The sequence below is a fragment of the Triticum dicoccoides genome, chromosome 3B (assembly GCF_002162155.2).
Source record: "Triticum dicoccoides isolate Atlit2015 ecotype Zavitan chromosome 3B, WEW_v2.0, whole genome shotgun sequence".
Classification (NCBI taxonomy): Eukaryota; Viridiplantae; Streptophyta; class Magnoliopsida; order Poales; family Poaceae; genus Triticum; species Triticum dicoccoides.
In genome coordinates, this window is record NC_041385.1 from 692,501,255 (window position 1) to 692,521,786 (window position 20,532).

At 44.1% G+C, this 20,532-nt stretch overlaps 1 pseudogene; it reads right to left on the reverse strand.

The window, feature by feature from the left end:
• Window positions 1-16,823: 16,823 nt before the first annotated feature.
• On the reverse strand, window positions 16,824-17,621 carry LOC119281859 (annotated as a pseudogene).
• Window positions 17,622-20,532: the final 2,911 nt, after the last annotated feature.

Sequence of the window (20,532 nt, forward strand, 5' to 3'; positions counted from 1 at the left end):
CACTTGGACTGGGGATCAAACCATGGCTTGTTAATTATAGATTAAGAATCACTTAATATTGGGCAAAGCATGGACAAGAAACTAACTTTTTTTTGAAAAGGCCCAAATGGACAAGAAACTAACTAAGAAGCCCCAAATGGTAGGAGAGTGGTATGTCGCTTTGCTGAATCTAATTCAGCTGTTCAACCCACGTACGAAAATTCTTTTTCTAGCAGACGAACGCATAAGAATTTAGTACCACCTCGAATAAAAAAAATCAGCGGTTAACGGATGAAAAAATTGGTGAAACGCACCTTGCTTTATTAGTAGGTTTCATAAAATAAAAAATGAAAAGGTAAAAAAATATCCACACGAATCTCCGCGTAAAATCAATGACATAAGATGCAATACTTATCACACATCTAAATGTGCTTTAACAAAACTGAAAATAAATAAATACGACAACACATTTTTTACACGATTATAAACGTCGTCGGCAACAGCTGCTCTATAATAGGACAGCCGCACAGCAGCACCATATATATTTTCCATCTATATTCATACATATTTCACATATATAAAATGCTAAATACCCTCTTTGTAAGGAAATACAACTACTAAAAATAATCTAAAAATGTTCCAAAAAAAGTAATAATCTAAACAATCTTATATTTCTTTACAAGTAAAGTACATCTCAAATGAATTCAAAACAAAATACAAACGGTTGCATAGTTCATCAAGTTTTTACATAGTTCATCAAATTCACAACATAAATTATTCATCGAGCTTAACAACAAAATTTAGCACACGATACAACAAAGTTTATCATACAAATGCAACAAACATAGAGATAAACTAGGCGTGTTGTCGCCTATGCCATGGCCACTACTCCTCCATCTCATCTTTTTGAAAACCTATCACAAGTCGCCGATTATTTGGTCCTGGAGGTTGGCAAGGTTTGGATCTGTGTTTGAGAGGTTCACAAAAAACTGTTGTTTGAGAGGTTCGATGATGGTAGATGCAACAAGCAAATGCTAAGAAATGTTGCATGCCTTGTTGTACTTGTGGTCGCCCTCAGCAACAATTCCAAGCCACCGTTGTTCTAGTTGAACCAGACGTCCTTTGGCGCCTGGTAGGTGGACAAACAAAATCGCTTCCTCTCCGAGCTGGTCGTTTTTCCATCATTGGTAGACCTAACACCAAGATAGAGGTAGTTCGGCCCTACATTCAATGTTTCATTGTCTCCGAAACATTCATGGATACTTGGTTTCGTTAACCATGAACGACTAGTTATGTAATGACAGCAGAGGGGGGGGGGCATGAGTCCCCTCCGGGGTCCCTGCTTATATATATACCGGGGGTGAATCTACTAGGGGGGCTTTAACAGGCTCAAGCCCCCCCCCCTCCAGTGCTGTAAAATTTGTATTTACAACTATTTTTAAGGCCCAGCCCAGCTACTTGCAGGCTCAATCCAACACATATTTGCATGACCTAGGCAGCCCAGCTCCCCCTTCATTATTTTCTAGATTCGTCACTGATATATACCTAAATAGTTCATCCACACTACCTCTATTATTTTAACATGCACACATGCCACCTCATCAAAAGCCCACCACGACATGCATGAGAGTTTTTTCCCCATTATTAGCTGTTCTCATGCACATATTCCATCTCATCACACATATCACCTCATTAAAGGTCCACTCAACATGCATGGAAAAGTTTTCATTATATTAGCCATTTATATTCATTAAATATTTTCAACTACACAGTAATTAAATACAATATGCATTTTTAGTTTTGGTTCATATATTACTAATTCAACTAATCATGGTTCATACAATCAAATCATTCAATATATATTGCAATTCATCTCCGCAGCAATGCACGGGGTATCCTCTAGTTACATGTGATGTTTATGTCTTTATAGCGTATTGTATATACACATGAAAGTAGTTTTCACTCTATTATGGCCGCTCATGCCTATTATACCTAGTTTGCACTAGGGCCTTTGAAATGTCAGCCCAGGCATATGCCCAGGCCAAAAAACAATGAAATGTTTGCATGTGTGCCGCAATTAGAGCAAAGAGGAAGAGGGCAGGTCGGGGGCAAGGGCGGAGGTCGATTTGGTATGGGATGGGTTTGGAGGTTCTGGTTGGGTTGCATTTTGCCTCGTCGAGGTTAAGCATTGTGAGAGCACCGAGCTGCTCCTGTTTATGGTCACTGACAGTTTAACCATGTAATGTTTTAGATCCATGATATAATCCCCATCCCCAAAAAGAAAGGGATTTCTATTTTCATGCCCCTCGTCACTTAGTTCTCCTCAGTTTTGCGCACGCTCTTTGGCAGTCCTCACTTTTCCCCTCCACGGCGCAGCCCACCCTCGCAAAATCCCAAACGGGGGTTTGCCGTCTCTTCAAAGTTTTTGACCGTTACTAGGCGTGGTTATTGACGCGTGGGACACCCTGTCAGCGGCTGCACGCTCGCGGATGGTGGGTGCATATATTGACTTGTAGAACACCTCTGTCAGCGGTTGCTCGCTCGTAGATGGTGGGCGCATATACTGACTTGTGGGATCCCTCTACCCATCGCTGACAGAGGTATATCCCATACATTTTCAGAGTAATATTGCTATATCCCATACATTTACTTGAGTTTAGTGAATTATCAAAAAAATATCCAAATTTGCACTACAAGCATGAAAATGGGGAGAAAAACATTACTGAAGTGCAGAGTTTTATAGGCTGAGCTGCCTTGTTTGTGTACCTCTAGAAATGTCGATGCCTTGTTTGTACATAAATAATCACGGTTAGTTGATGCCTCGCATCTTTATTGAAGAGTTGAACTTGAAATATGCATTAACAAGCACCGGCAGTTGCTAGTTGCCAAGTGAAAGTGCGTTAAGTCGACTAGAGGGGGGGTGAATAGGCGATTTTTATGAATTCTTCACTGAGGAATTTGCCGATGAGTAAATTCCTTAGCGAAGAACAAGTAGCAGCGGAATAAGTACTCAGAAGTAAGTATGACAGAATACAAGCATGGTCATCATGATGAAATGAAGACTAGCACAGAGTACAGAAAGCGTAATCACAGGATAACACAAGATGAAGACAAACAGACTGAAGAAATTGAACTGAGGAAATTGAGAAAGTCTTGAGTCAAAGTCTTCAAACACAGATATGAACAAACACTCAACACAGTAATGAGGAAATGAAAGGGTTGAGGAAATAGAACCAGTAGGTTGGTGAAGACAATGATTTGGTAGACCAGTTCCAACTGCTGTCTCAGTTGTACGTCTGGTTGGAGCGGCTGAGTATTTAAACTCGAGGACACGCAGTCCCGGACACCCAATCTCTGAGCACGCAGCTCAGGACACCCAGTCCTCACAGTATTCTCCTTGAACTAAGATCACACAGATCCCGTCCAATCACTCGTGGTAAGTCTTCAGGCGACTTCCAAACCTTCACAGACTTGGTCACTCGGCGATCCACAATTCCTCTTGGATGCTCTAGACCTTGACGCCTAACCGTCTGGAAGAAGCACAGTCTTCAAAGGTAACAAGCGTCGGATCCACGCAGGATCAACTTCTTCAGTGATGCTCAATCACTTTGGGGTTTGTAGGTGTTTGGGTTTGGGATTTTCCTCACTTGATGATTTTCGCTCAAAGTCCTCGGAGGATGGGTTGCTCTCAAATGACAAGTGTCAAGTTCTCTCGGAGCAGCCAACCAACTAGTGGTTGTAGAGGGCGGCTATTTATAGCCTAGGGAGCAGCCCGACATGATAAGAGATAAATGCCCTTCAATGATATGACCGTTAGGTGGATAAGATATTTTGGGACAGCTGGCGCGCAGCACAGCAACGGTCGGAAATTTGACTCTCAAATTCCTCAGGGCTATCATGTTTCTCACTGTGTAGGTAATTTGCACTGGCGAATTCCTAACTCCTCAGTCAGAACAAATTCATCAGTGACCAGAAGAACTTCGTCTCTGTCACTGAAGAAAGTGACTGAACTGTATGAGATTTCCAAAGGCTTCACTCGAAGGGATTGGTAGGTGTAGGATTTTGAGTTGAGCATCAGATGGAAAATTTTCCTTAGTATTTCCTCGACCCCATTTAACAGTACGGTGTTTCCTATGACTCAAGAAAGAGAAAATGAAACTACGAAAACAAAAGTCTTCACGCTTCATGTTCCACAAATGAATACCAAGTCTTCAAGGTCACACCAATTTCTTCACTTTCAAAGTCTTCAGAAAGTCTTCAGAATATCAAAGTCTTCAGTTGAAGAACTTCATTTTTAGGGGTCGACTTTCTCTGTAAATATCAAACTCCTCATAGACTTATAGACCTGTGTACACTCACAAACGCATTAGTCCCTTAACCTATAAGTCTTCAATACACCAAAATCACTAAGGGGCACTAGATGCACTTACAATCTCCCCCTTTTTGGTGATTGATGACAACATAGGTTAAGTTTTCAACGGGGATAAATATATGAAGTGTATACACTGATATTGAGGAATTTGATTACAAGATATAGTAGAACTCTCCCTGAAGATGTGCATAGTGAGGAATTTGCTTTTGAGGCAATGCACATTTGAAGAGTTGAATCATGGAGATCTCCCCCTATATCTTGTAATTCATACACGCAATTGATATATAATATGAAGAATTTGAAATGCATGATGAAATATGGTGCCTGATGAGGTTCAGCATGCGTGCAATGTCATTAACGAGGAAATAAGCATGCAGAGCATAATGCAACAAAAGTATCAGAGCACCATCGGGTTTAACATTACAACTCGATCCAAATAAAAGTTTCAGAAGAACGAGAGTTGTAACTTAACAAAAATGCCCTTAATATAGACCCGCTTGAAGACTAACTCAGATTTCTCCCCCTTTGTCATCAAATGACCAAAAGGGTTGAAACTGAGGACTAACGCCCCTGAAGAATTTCAAGTTGATGGAGGAGCGCCAGCGTTGTCGGGGTTGTTTGTTGGAGCAGGGCCTGCCGCAGTGTCGTCCAAATCTTCATACTCATCAGTGTCACGCGATGAAGAATAAGAGCTGGCCACCAAGGAAGGAACTTTGACCTTCTTGAATTTCTTCGGTGGAGGTGCAGACCAGTCAAATTCTTCCTTGAGACCCATAGTCTTCAGATCAGCAGCGCTGTAGACATGAGAGAGAACATCCCAGGTGCGGTTGAAGGTTTCATGGAGGTAGTAGTGGTTCTTCTTCACTGCATTGTGTGTTGAGGTCATGTTGTGAAGAATTGAACCAAACTGACGCTTGACCCATTTATGATTGCGATCAACCTTCTGATGAAGACTGAGGAGTAACTCACGGTCAGTCATCACCCTGGGTGCTATGGCTTGAGGATTTTGCTTGGCTGAGGTATTGGCGGCAGAGTCATGTGTGGCAGAATCGTCATTGGTAGAGTAAGATGCAGCCTTGCGAATTTGACCATCCAATGGACGAATGCCTTCATTGATCACAGCAGCGGCCTTGCCTTTATCATCGGCTGATGAAACTGTCCGTTTGAGGACTTCAATGGGAGGCAAGTAGCTACCGTGGTTTAGAATGTCAGCTTTGTAATTCAATGAAGATCTTGCCCTGATGAATCTCATAATCCAAGGAGCATAGGGCTTCAGCTCGAATGGTGACATAGCAATATTGGCCAGAGTCCTCATGAAGAAATCATGGAAGTTTATGGGAACGCCATGAATGATGTTGAAAAGCATATTCTTCATGATGCCAATGACTTCTTCTTCATTTGAGTCGTGGCCTTTGATAAGACTCATTGTCTTCGTCAGAATTCGATAGATAGTCTGAGGCACATAGAGTAATTCCTTGACGAGGAATTTGGTTCTTGGGGCCTGCCTTGGCTTCAATGGCTTCATCAGCACTTCCATATAGTGATTTGAAAGTTCTGGTTCGTTGTAGATACAACGAGCATCATCAAGTGGAGGGACTGAGTGGTAGAGCACGAAGCAATTCAGTTGCAGGTGCCTTGTAGTGAGTATTTTCAGACATCCAGTCTAATACCCATGAGTTCACATCTTCAGCGTCTCCGGTGATGTGCAGAGTTGCATAAAATTGAAGAATGAGTTCTTCATTCCAGTCACAGATATCAATGCAGAAATTCAGAAGTCCTGCGTCGTGAAGAACACTGAGGACTGGCTCAAAGCCGGGCAGAGACTCCATGTCCACATGAGGAATATGTGCATGATCGAAGACTTTGTCTTTGTTGAAGAGCACTGAGGAATAGAAATTGGCTTGGCTGGCAGTCCAGAAATGCCTCTTCCTTATGCGAGCAGAATCATATGGATTATAATCAGTGAAGAATACATGCTCGGCAAAGAAATCTTTAGCCTTAAACTTCTGTTTGCTTGAGAACGGATTCTTTTGCTTTGGCAGAGGGATGTCAATGAGTTGCATCACCACCTCAGGAATCGCGAGCTCAGGTTCTTCAGGCTGAGGAATTTCTTGTTCCTCAATAGGTGCAGTCTGAGGATCAGCAGCAGCAGGCTCATCAGCACTAGTGGCTGGAATTTTTTCATGCTCTGAGAGAGTGGGATGAGTTTCTTCAGAGCCCATTTGAACTGTTGGTGCAGGGGACTGAGGAATCTGTTGGAGCGGGGTGAAGAGAGGAGTATTGGGATGCTGACTTTCCCAAAAGTCATCATTCATCACAGGTGTGGTGCACCCAATATCCACATCTTCATCTTCAATTTCCTCAACACCAGCCTCTTCAGCTGTGAACTGAGGCATAGGTGAGGAAATGACTGGAGTTGAAGGGATTGCGTCCACTTCAATTTCTTCATCAATCTGCTCTGACAAAGCAGCAGAATGATGTTCTTCATCAGATCCGATTGGGATCCCATAGTCTTCTCCAAAAGGAACAAGGTCCTTTGATGGCATGGAGGAAATCAGAAGAGCATCAATTGGATTTTCGAGTGAGCTGGTCATTGGCTTCATTTTCTTCACAGCCGAAGAATTTGACACAGCTGATGCCTTCCTTTTCTTCACTGCAGCTCGCTCTGCAGCCTTGGTCTTCTTCACATCGAATGCACATGGAAGAATTGGAGTTGGTGTAGGTGCAGATGGAGCTGAGGAATCTGGTTGATTTTTTTCAGGCGCAACTGATGCAGTTGCCCTGCCTTCTTCAGTTTCTTCAGGCGCACCACTAGTGGATGCCCTGGCAATTTCTTCAGCGGCTGGAATGGGATCATCAGCCCTGGAACTATCATTTTCATCAGCAGCCTGAACTTCATCAGCGGTGCTGGCATGTTCTTCAGTCGGCTGAGCTGAGACTTCAGCATGAGGAATTTCATGTTGCGTTGGGGCAGCAACATTGGTGAATTTCTTCGTCAGGTTGACGAATCTGACTTTGGCTCCTTGCCAATCAGCATAGTAGGCATCAAAGTCATTGCTGAGGGCTTGAATTTCAGACTGAGCCTGGAGAAGTTCCCCAGGTGTCATTCTGACAATGTTTTTCTTCAGGAGCTTCTCCTTTCTGTATTGAGCTTTCTTAATCTCTCTTGCCTTTTCAAACTTCCATTTCTCTTCAGTGATGAAATGGGTCAGCATGTGACTTTGACCAGCAGTTAGAAGAAAATCAGGCATGGGGGTGTTTGGATCCTTGTGCCAGAGATCAATATAATCGAGGATTTTCCTCGGATCCAACAGGAGTGGCACAGATGTGCCTTTGGCTCTAGCGGCCTTCACCTGTCTGTCTCTGATGATTTCTTCAAGTTCATCATCAGAAGCTTCATCATTAGAAGGCACATGAAATGCGACATGTTTCTTCTTTGGACTTGGCCGAGGACCTCGTCCAGCTGTTGCTTTGGTCTTCAGCAGAGTCCGGCCAGATGATGACTTTGGTGCAGCCGAGGAACTTGCTGAAACACAAGAGGCAATCGAGAAACCAGCAGTCCTTTGACATGTAGTCAGATGCACAGGAGCTGAGGACTTTGGTGGAGTAGTAGCAGTGTGAGGAATTTGTCGAGAGGGCGCTGCTGAGGAACTTGGCCGTGAGGGCGCTGTTGGTGAAGCACTTGGCTTACGAGCAGGCTTCTTTGGCATGGATTTCCTCGGTTTGACCGAGGCCTCAGTAGCAGTAGCAGTGGCAGAATCCTCATTGAATTTCTTCACTGCCTCCTTGGCCTGTCTTGCCAATTTGGCTTGGCGCTTAGCCCATTCTTCAGGAAAGTCCTCACCACGTTTGATGCTTGTGGGATCAGCTACTTGGCCAGGTGCCAATGGAGCTCTTGGGCATGGAGGATTGAGGGCAAATTTCTTCATGTACTTTGGAGTCACATATCTGTATTCCCTCCATTCCCTTGCCCATCTCCGTTCAATCTTCTGAATGCGCACCTTGCACTGATTTTTGTTTTCTTTGCCATATTTTGCTTCATCAGGTGTGCAATAGTCATCATAAATTTCCTCAGGGATTTCAAACGCAGTCATAACCTCAGGTTTCTTTCCTCCTTTCTGTGGCTTCTTACCGTCTGCCATATTCTTCAGTTGAGGAATTTGAACAATTGAGTTCTCTGAAGAAGTATGCAGTTTTTCTTCGAGGAACGCTGCAAATGAGTTAAGTTGATGAGAACCTAGTGATTCAGCAGCAGACATGAGTACCTGTGAACAGAGTACAGGTGCGAGGAATTTGGAGAGGTCATATGCGTTCTGAGAAGGTTTTGAAAAGAACAAGTTTTGAGGAATTTGACCAGATGAACCTTGAGGAATTTCACTAAGCGTTCTTGTCTTAGGTTCCAGAGTTGTACAGATTGAAGATCCACACAATTAGGGAATCTTGAAGAAAATGGTTGCTTCGAGAAACAGTTCAAGATCATATGAAGTGTGTGGTGTTCGTATGTGTGGAGATTTGAAGAATAAACACCTTTGAAGATTTTCAGGAAAGCTTGAGAATCAAAGCGAGTAATAAAAGTAACTTTTAATTACCCGAAATGAAGAACACGACGAACTGAGAAGAACAGATGGGAAGTTCGTCAGGTTAGATCTTCCTTGCCCTAACTCGGCGGAGGAAGACAGCTACGGCGGCGGCGGAGTGAAGATTTCCGCGGTCGGCGTGAGTACGACGGCGACGAGGTCGAGGCAGCGAAGCTCTTCCTCACCGGCGACGATGGAGTAGCGGTGGCGCTAGGGTTTGAGGAGCTCGAACAGGAGAGAGAGGTCGAGCGGAGTAAATGAAGTGAGGAAGGGGAGAGGGGTATTTATAGACACGGTGAAAAACTGTTCGCCCGAAGATTTAGGACGAACGTGCCCCCGCCCTTTCTCCTTCACGCGACATGTGTCACCCACGTACTGTGTAGTGGAGATCGTGTACGATCGTGGGTGAGTAGAATAATGCATCGTGGGATGCGGAACAGTTTGTGCGGCAAAAACCAAAAATTTGGATAAGATTTGTTTTAAAGTTTCGTTCGCAATTTCTTCAGCTGCCAAGGACACAGTGAAGACTTTGAACGAGTTTCAAATAGAACGCATATGCAGAATTTGTGAATAGATTTGGTTGAGTATAGCATAGAGGGGGAAGGGCCCGATCACATTCACTTAGCAAAAAAAACAACTTGAAGAAATAGCTATAAGTGAATGCTGTAGAGGACATAAACTCATATATATATATAGCCAATGAAGAAAAATGAAGGAAACACTGAAGATTTTGCAAAGTTGAAGAATTTGAAAAACTGAAGAATTTCAAAAACTGAGGAAAAACTCAAATTGAAGATTTTCAACTTTTTGTGGTGGCGTGACCCACCGTATAAGAATGATGATTTCAGACACCGCGTACAATTGTCGTAGGGTTCTGAGAATCAAATTCTTCATTAATTTCTTCACACTTAGAGTGTTATTCTTCATTGATTGAAGAAAAACATTTCTTCATGTGTTGCACATCTAAGTCATCAATTTTGCATAAGTATTAGGATGTGTGTCCTTTTCAAAGAACATTCGAAGATTCTAAGATATTTAGCTCACACCGCAACTTGCTAAATCTCTTCTCATCCAAGGGCTTAGTGAAGATATCAGCTAGCTGTTCTTCAGTCTTCACGTGCTCGATGGAGATGTCGCCCTTCAAAACATGATCACGAAGAAAATGATGACGAATCTGAATGTGCTTTGTCTTCGAGTGCTGAACTGGGTTGTGAGAAATCTTGATGGCACTCTCATTGTCGCAGAGGAGAGGCACATTCTTCACGTTGACGCCATAGTCCTTGAGTGTTTGCTTCATCCAAAGCAGTTGAGCACAGCACGATCCAGCAGCAATGTATTCACCTTCCGCAGTAGACAGTGATACGCAGTTCTGTTTCTTCGAGGACCAACAGACCAAAGATCGTCCGAGGAAATGACAAGTGGCAGAAGTTGACTTGCGGTCCACACGATCACCAGCATAGTCAGAGTCAGAATATCCAATGAGATCAAAAACAGAGCCCTTGGGGTACCATAATCCTAGTGTTGGTGTGTGAGCTAGATATCGAAGAATATGCTTCACAGCCTTATGGTGTGATTCCTTCGGTGCAGCTTGAAATCGGGCACACATGCAAACACTAAGCATTATATCTGGCCTAGATGCACATAAGTACAATAAAGAACCAATCATGGAGCGGTATACCTTGTGATCGAAGTCAATACCATTTTCATCAGTGCATAGATGGCCTTTTGTGGGCATAGGAATTTTGACGCCTTTGCAATCTTGCATGCCGAATTTCCTCAGTACATCTTTGAGGTATTTCTCCTGAGATATGAATATGACATTGCGTTGTTGACGAATTTGAAGACCTAAGAAGAATTTCAACTCTCCCATCATAGACATTTGATATTCTTCACTCATTATATAGGCAAATTCATCACTATAACGTTGGTCAGTACAGCCGAAGATAATATCATCAACATATATTTGGCACACAAACAGTTCACCATCATAAGATTTAGTAAAGAGAGTAGGGTCGAGAACCGGGTGTGAAGCCATTCTTCACGAAGAATTCCTTCAATGTATCATACCACGCCCGAGGGGCTTGCTTGAGGCCATAGAGGGCCTTATTAAGTTTGAAGACTTTGTCAGGATTCTTTGAATCTTCAAAACCTGGGGGTTGAGCAACATATACTTCTTCCTCAAGCTTACCATTGAGGAATGCACTTTTCACATCCATTTGATATAAGATGATATCATGATGATTAGCATAAGCAAGTAATATGCGAATAGCCTCAAGTCTAGCAACAGGTGCAAAAGTTTCATCGAAATCAATTCCTTCAACCTGTGTGTAGCCTTGAGCTACTAGTCGTGCCTATTCCTTACCACAAGGCCATTTTCATCTTGCTTGTTGCGGTAGATCCACTTTGTGCCAATGATATTATGCTTGTGAGGATCTGGGCGTTTGACCAGTTCCCAGACATTGTTGAGCTCGAACTGATGTAATTCTTCTTGCATAGCCTGAATCCACTCCGGCTCCAAAAATGCTTCATCTACCTTAGTGGGCTCTGTGATAGAGACAAAAGCATAGTGCCCACAAAAGTTAGATAAATGTGAAGCTTTTGAGCGTGTGAAAGGACCTGGCGCTTCAATATCATCGATGATCTTGTCAACTTGTACTTCTTTTGCAACGCGAGGGTGAGCTGGTTGACGTCGAGGTATTTGATCATTTTCCTCAGCACCATTGTCTTCAGGTGCGTCAGCTCGATGTTCTTCGCGTACTGGAATGAATTCTTCAGCTAATTCTTCAGTAGGAATGACATCCTCAGTTGCCTTGAACTTGATAGAATCCTTAGGTGCTGGTTCATCTAACACAGAAGGTAGGTGCTCTCTTTGCGAGCCATTAGTTTCATCGAACCGCACATCTACAGTTTCAACAATCTTGTGAAGAGCGATGTTGAAGACTCTGTAGGTGTGCGAGTCCTTTCTGTAACCAAGCATAAAACCTTCATGTGCTTTCGGTGCAAATTTAGAATTGTGGTGAAGATCTCTAATCCAACATTTAGCACCGAAGACTTTGAAATAACTCACATTGGGTTTCTTGTCAGTGAGGAGTTCATAGGCCGTCTTCTTGAAGAATTTGTGAAGATATACTCTGTTGATGATGTGGCACGCAGTATCAATTGCATCAATCCAAAAACGATCAGGCATTTTGTATTCATCAAGCATAGTGCAAGCCATCTCAACAAGAGTTCTGTTCTTGCGCTCCACGACGCCATTTTGCTGAGGAGTATAAGGAGCAGATAACTCATGAGTAATACCAAGTTCATCAAGATAGTCATCAAGACCGGAATTCTTGAACTCAGTTCCATTGTCACTTCTGATGTGCTTGATCTTCACACCAAAGTTGGTTGAAGCTCTCGAAGAAAATCGTTTGAAGACTTCCTGCACTTCATGTTTGTAAGTAACAATGTGTACCCATGTATATCAAGAGTAATCATCAACAATGACAAAACCATATAGAGAAGCAGCATTAGTGACTGCTGAGTAATGATTGGGTCCAAAGAGGTCCATGTGAAGCAATTCGAATGGACGAGTAGTGGTCATGATAGTCTTCGCTGGATGCTTGGCCTTGGTCATTTTTCCAACTTCACAGGCTCCGCATAAGTGATCCTTGAGGAATTTGACATTCTCAATGCCAATGACATGCTTCTTCTTCGCAAGTGTGTGCAAATTCCTCATGCCTGCGTGACCAAGTCGTCGATGCCATAGCCAGCCTTCTGAAGCTTTTGCAAGTAGGCACACGGCTGGTTGTGGTCCTGTAGAGAAATCAACAATATACAAATCTCCTCTCCTAAAGCCTTCGAAGACTTTGGAATTGTCAGCTTCCATAATCACAACACAGCGATACTTGCCAAAGACAACAACCATATCCAGATCACAAAGCATTGAGACTGACATGAGGTTGTATCCTAAGGACTCAACAAGCATGACTTTGTCCATGTGTTTATCCTTAGAGATCGCAACCTTACCAAGACCCAATACCTGACTTTTGCCTTTGTCAGCAAAGATGATATGCTTCAGATGTGACGGTGATAAAGGAGCATCCATCAAGAGATTCTTGTCACCAGTCATGTGATTTGTACATCCACTATCGAGGACCCATTCAGTGGTTTTGGGTTGTTCATCCTGCAGATGAATTAGTGTAACTTACAATCTCATATGCTTCATCAGTGAAGAATATGATATTAAGTTCATCAGATGAATTTCATCAAGCAGTAAACAGATATAGCAGTATGAGGACGTGTGAAATGAAAGTTCATTTCATCATGGTTAGCCTGCGTCCTTTCAGGCAATTTTGTCAGGTCCCCAGCAAATTCTTCAGACGTTAAGCCACGTCTGGAGACCTGACCCTGCAGAAGAGATTAGTTCTTTTTCTTCACCACCCACATCTGAAGGGGTGGCAAAGAGTTCATCACTCTGCGAGCACCATACGAGAATGGTGGCATAGAGGCCAAACCATTTCGTTTCACATAAGAGGGGTTAGGGTAAGCATATGAATAAGCAGAGAAATTCTTTGAGGACTTATGAACATAATGATTTGAAGAATAATGTGCATATTCGTAGCCCTTAGCTCTACCCTGCGAAACAGAGTTGTTAGCACGATGATAGTCATATGAGGACTTTGATCCATTTGAGGAATTTGATCCACGTGAGGAATTTGGTCCATATGAGGACTTGGATCCATATGAAGAATTAGGTCCATATGAAGAGTTTGTTCTGGGATTCCCATTCTTCACAGGTGGTGTCATGAGGATATTCACCTGAAGACTTTCAACATAACTTTTGGGAACCCAAATTTTCTTCATAGGGGAACCGTTCCTGCAGTTAGTCCCAACATATCTAGCAAATACTTCACCATTCTGGTTTTTGAACAGTTTATAGTTGGAGTCAAATGACTCATCAGAAGAATGAGGAGATTCACATGTAAAGCCAGATAACATAGATGGATCAACTGGAGGTCCCTTTGCAGCAACCAATGAGGTTTTGGGGTACTGCTCAGGCTTCCAATATGTTCCATCAGCATTAAGTTTTCTCTCAAAGGCAATACCCTATTTCCTAGGGTTTCTGTTGAGGATCTGCTTTTTGAGCACATCACAAAGAATCTGATGCCCTTTGAGGCTTTTGTACATGCCTGTCGTGTACAGTTCCTTCAGCCCTGCATCGTCAGTGATACTAGCAATGTCCTCAGATGAGGAATTAGTGATAGCAGAGGCAGGTGAAGAATTTGTAACAGTTGAAGCATTTGAACATTCAGGTGAAGAATTGGCAGATTCACGTTCAATGCACTTTAAGCATGGAGGAACAAATTCTTCCTGAGTAGTGCTGATTTGTTGAGCAAGTAATGAATCGCGCTCCTTCTGAAGATCTTCATAACTCACTCTTAGCTTCTCAAGATCTTGCTTTCTTTGAAGAAATTCATAAGAAATTTTCTCATGATCAGATAAGAAAGTGTTATGATGACTTTGAAGGTTATCAAACCTAGACTGAAGTCTCTGAAGATTTTTAGTTGGGGCTTTAGTGCGATCCATTTCTTCACCTAACATATCATCACTCTTATCTAGCATGTTTTGAACCTTTTCCAAGGCATGTTGTTGTTTGGTGGCAATGCAAACAAGTTTGGTATAGATAGGTTCAATATCATCATCAGATTCATCATCATCAGATTCACAGTCACTAAATTCAGATGAGGAACATTCGGTTACCTCGACACCCTTTGCCATGAGACATGATGCAGAAGATGATGATTCTGGTTCGAAAGTCATCGTTTTGAGAGATTCCTTGAAGTCCTCAAACCAAGGATCATGACGGGTTCGATGACCTTCATAGACATCGGAGATTCGGTCCCAGATAAGCTTTGCATTGCAAAGATGCATAATGAGCCTGAATTGGTCTCTGGATAGACAAGAACAGATGATATCCTTCGCCATGCAGTCAAGTCGAGTGTATTTGCGAATATCATCTGCGTTCGCCGACTTGCATAGATCAGTAAGACCAATCTCAGTGACGGTCCACAGCTCACTGTCCCTTGCCATGAGGCGCTTCCTCATCATGGCCTTCCACTTGGGATAATCATGACCGTCAAAGATAGGGCATGTCACTTTCTTCATACCTGCGGTCGACATAACTAAAACTCCAGGCGGTTAAACCAAAATCACACAGAACAAGGGAGTACCTTGCTCTGATACCAATTGAAAGTGCGTTAAGTCGACTAGAGGGGGGGTGAATAGGCGATTTTTATGAATTCTTCACTGAGGAATTTGCCGGTGAGGAAATTCCTTAGCGAAGAACAAGTAGCAGCGGAATAAGTATTCAGAAGTAAGTATGACAGAATACAAGCATGGTCATCATGATGAAATGAAGACTAGCACAGAGTACAGAAAGCGTAATCACAGGATAACACAAGATGAAGACAAACAGACTGAAGAAATTGAACTGAGGAAATTGAGAAAGTCTTGAGTCAAAGTCTTCAAACACAGATATGAACAAACACTCAACACAGTAATGAGGAAATGAAAGGGTTGAGGAAATAGAACCAGTAGGTTGGTGAAGACAATGATTTGGTAGACCAGTTCCAACTGCTGTCTCAGTTGTACGTCTGGTTGGAGCGGCTGAGTATTTAAACTCGAGGACACGCAGTCCCGGACACCCAGTCTCTGAGCACGCAGCACAGGACACCCAGTCCTCACCGTATTCTCCTTGAACTAAGATCACACAGATCCCGTCCAATCACTCGTGGTAAGTCTTCAGGCGACTTCCAAACCTTCACAGACTTGGTCACTCGGCGATCCACAATTCCTCTTGGATGCTCTAGACCTTGACGCCTAACCGTCTGGAAGAAGCACAGTCTTCAAAGGTAACAAGCGTCGGATCCACGCAGGATCAACTTCTTCAGTGATGCTCAATCACTTTGGGGTTTGTAGGTGTTTGGGTTTGGGATTTTCCTCACTTGATGATTTTCGCTCAAAGTCCTCGGAGGATGGGTTGCTCTCAAATGACAAGTGTCAAGTTCTCTCGGAGCAGCCAACCAACTAGTGGTTGTAGGGGGCGGCTATTTATAGCCTAGGGAGCAGCCCGACATGATAAGACATAAATGCCCTTCAATGATATGACCGTTAGGTGGATAAGATATTTTGGGACAGCTGGCGCGCAGCACAACAACGGTCGGAAATTTGACTCTCAAATTCCTCAGGGCTATCATGTTCCTCACTGTGTAGGTAATTCGCACTGGCGAATTCCTAACTCCTCAGTCAGAACAAATTCATCAGTGACCAGAAGAACTTCGTCTCTGTCACTGAAGAAAGTGACTGAACTGTATGAGATTTCCAAAGGCTTCACTCGAAGGGATTGGTAGGTGTAGGATTTTGAGTTGAGCATCACATGGAAATTTTTCCTTAGTATTTCCTCGACCCCCTTTAACAGTACGGTGTTTCCTATGACTCAAGAAAGAGAAAATGAAACTACGAAAACAAAAGTCTTCACGCTTCATGTTCCACAAATGAATACCAAGTCTTCAAGGTCACACCAATTTCTTCACCTTTCAAAGTCTTCAGAAAGTCTTCAGAATATCAAAGACTTCAGTTGAAGAACTTCATTTTTAGGGGTCAACTTTCTTTGTAAATATCAAACTCCTCATAGACTTATAGACCTGTGTACACTCACAAACGCATTAGTCCCTTAACCTATAAGTCTTCAATACACCAAAATCACTAAGGGGCACTAGATGCACTTACACCAGGCATACATATGTGAATTTAGACAATCGTTGCTGCAAGGAACATATTAAGATTATACTGCCGGAAGTGCTCATTTGGCCTCCGAAATCTATGCCAGATAAGGTTTCAGAACAACAAGTGAATCATATGCGGACGCTGTAGGCACGGAGCCTCTCGGAGCAGATGAAGCAGTGCGGGAAGTAGAAGGACACCACAAACCCCATGACAAATCTGATGGCCGCTCCGATGCTCGACTGGTCGTTGAGCCTGTGCAGCCTGATTCGTACCGGTCTACATCTCCTGGAGCGGGGACAATCATCCGACAGTGCACCGCAAAGCCCTTGGTTATCATCAAAGTTCAAAGTTGGAAGCCTTAATAGCGAAGGAGGAATATGCCTGGATAAACAGTTCTCCGCAACATTGAACGTCCATAACCGAGTAAGCAAATCGAATTGCGGTGGAATTTGACCCTGAGTTGGTTATGTTAGAGGTTGAGGAGATTCAGATATGTCATATTTGAGATATTCTGTGGGATTGATCCCAAAAACTATTGTATGAAAGATCCAAAGATGTAAGATACGGCACCTGCCGTGAAAAGTCAGGTGGGATTGTCCCTGAAAACGGTTATTCGATGGGTCCAGGCCTGTCATGCTTGCACAATCTTGAAGACCTTGAGGAAATGCACCTTGAAGTCCTAGGTTACCGAGACGCGGAGAGAGAACCCTGTTCTCATCGGCGAACCAACATTCCACGCCAGTAAAGCGGCATATGAAACCGTCGGTTTCATTTTCAAAGTTCCAAGAGGATTTGAGTACACTGTTGGGATCAATCACTGGTTGTTGCACAGACTTCAGGCACTGGATATCTTGTTTAGTACAAAAGCACAATGTTGAGCTGTACAGGAGAAGAAACAATAGGAGGAACTTGGTACCATCAGCCATCGCAAACATGGAATGACACAAACAACTTGTCAGCCAAATCTTGCAGCTTATAACTTCCACCTTCACCTGATCAAAACTTGCGTAAGAATACTTGATCACTCTACTTTGAAAAAGAAGAAATAATTTACTCAGAAAACTCACCAGTTGATCGATCCAAAGCAGAAGCTATGACCTGCAATAGTTGAAGGGGCATATATAGCTCTTAAAGGGGCAACCCCTCCAGTGTAGCACAGACTTCTTCTTCAGCCAATTCATTTCTCGGGTCCTACTGAATGGGAGAGTAGCTAGCACAAGGAAGAAAGATTGACCAGCTCACGATCCCACCCTAAGCAAGTAAGCAGTCAATGAAACTCGATATCAAAAAAGAAAATAGCGGTAGAACTTTCTGCGCTGATGCATCACATCATGGATTTATGAGGCTAGAAAAACTAAGACATATGAGAGAGACATCTACAACTTTGTCAAGAGCAAAGACAGTGCTTCTCCTGGTCCTAGTAGGCACTTGGATTGATTCAGGATCAATCCAGGACTTGTTAATTACAGTTTAAAAAACACTTGATATTGGGCAAAGCATGTGTTGAAATATATTGCCCACCTCCCTCTATCAGTTCGTACTTTTGGATAAGTTGGCTGGAGCATGAATTCAATATGGTATCAGAGCCAAGAGGTCTTGAGTTCAAGACCCTGCCAATGCAGTATTAAATAAAACGATTCTGCGGCCTACATCGATCCCACGTCTAAGGACTAAAATAGCCTAGACGTGAGGGGGAGTGTTGAAATATATTGCCCACCTTCCTCCATCAGTTCGGACTTTTGGATGAGTTGGTTGGAGCATGAATTCAATAAGCGAGGCCGTGGCGCCCGCCGAGAGTGAGGCCGTGATGCTCGGCGAGGAAGCGGCGGCAGTGGTGGAGTTGGCGGCAGCGACGGTGGTGGAGTTGACGGGCAGCGGCGGTGGTGGCGAGATTGGAGGCAGCGAAGACATGGTCGAAACCCGGGTACCTGATAACAAAGGCAGCAGATCCAATCGGTAGAAAAGGCCATCGCTGGTTGTGCTATCCATCGGAATTAGCAAGGGCAAGGCAAAGAAAATTAGCTTAGCATCAAGAGTTGAGCCAGGACAGGAGCTATACACGTGAAGACCAGAAGAGATTTTTGGTTGGAAGTGCTAGTAGTACGTGGAGGACCGGAGGTTCAGTTGCTTACTTTGGGGCATCGCGTGCAAAGCTCGGATAATTTTTCACAGGGTCAGTCGTACAAAGAACAATGGCGCCATCAGATACTAGGTTTGAGGTGAAGAAGTTCAATGGAACTAGAAGCTTTGGGTTATTGGCAGACAAGGGTGAAAGATTTGTTGGCACAATAAGGATGCTTGAAGGCGTTGTTGCAGGAAGCCAAGCTAGCTAAGATGGAGGCGGATGACTGAGAGGAGTTGCAGTTGAAAGCAGCCGGGACTATACGGTTGTGTCTGTCGGACCAGTTTATTTATCATGTGATGGATAAGAATTCGCCGAAGAAGATCTGGGAAAAGCTGGAAAGTCAGTTTATGTCCAAGACTGCGACGATCAAAATGGTATCATGAGCAAGGTTGCGAGGAGGTTGCGGATTTGTTGATCTAGAGGAAAAGCTCGGCTTGGATCAAGGTTGTTCGCAGGAAACATGTCGCCGGCGGAGCGCCATGCGCGGACGAGAAATCGATCCGAAAGCGGACGAGTACAAGAAGCAATCTGGAAGTGAATCACACGACAGCAGCGTACAACGTGCGGCCGGTTTCGTCGGGATCGGAAGGCAGCAACGGCGTGTCGCGTAAGCAGAAGCACGCGATGGCAGATTGTTTTCTGCGGATCGGAACGGAAGTCAGCAGCGAGTGGCGTCGACGAGATCGATTCAACGTGCATGTACAGCAGTCGATCGTGGTGGCGGCGGCGCGTGGCTGCCCTAGCGTAGCATGTCGTTGGGCGCCGCTGCTGGGGTCTGGTGTGGCAAGAGCCGTGCGTGGTGGCTTGCTGGCCCATGCGGGGCTGCGACCTGGCGCGGCTAGGGCTGGCGCAGCTGTGGCGCTGAGCTAGCCGAGGCCTCAAGACCCAAGGCAGGGCGTGGCGCTGCGGTGGTCAACCTGCAGTGGAAGCGCGACGCGAGAAAAAGGCAGCAAGGTCAACGCTTGGAGCTGGTTTTGTTCCGGTAGTGGCACGGGGATGTACGACGGATGCTGGGGCTGTGTTACGTGTGTACGTACGATGCCAGGAGCAGGTTGGCTCGTGAGGTTTGTTACTGGAAAAAAAGGGACACGTACGTGGAGGCTAGAGGGAATCAATCAGCAAAAAAAATATTCATCAAGGGGCAAGAACCCATCAGAAAGACGATTTGGCAGCAATTAAAAAGGGCATCGAGTGTTGTGTCTGGAGCAGTGCAGTACGTGGAGCATGGCTTGAATCAAAGGTTTTTTATTTACGATTTTTTTTGAGCATCAGTACATGCACGGGAAGTATTGTAGCTTGGTCATTTTTTTATGGGTCGACCGTATGGTGGGCAAGGATAAAAATTTTGTTGCCACAACAGGGATGTTTGAAGTCATTGCGGGAAGTCAAGCAAGCTAAGATGAAAGTATCATGTGATGCATGAGTTCCGCGGAAGATGATTTGGTAGCCTGGAGCGCGTCGTGACATGGATCATGCATACACAGGGCATCAAGGCAATGCACAGATGTGCGAGGCGGACACAGCGCAGGGTGGAGCATGGTGCAGTCGGATAATTTCGGCTGGGTCGGACTGGACAGTCTGATGGATCGACGAAGGATGCCGGTCAAAGTAGAAGACGGCGGTGATTTCAGCGACGACGACATATGAGCGTGATGCTGATGGTGACCGACTTCTGGGGCGTGGAAACACGTGGTGCAGGCCTGAGGGCTTGT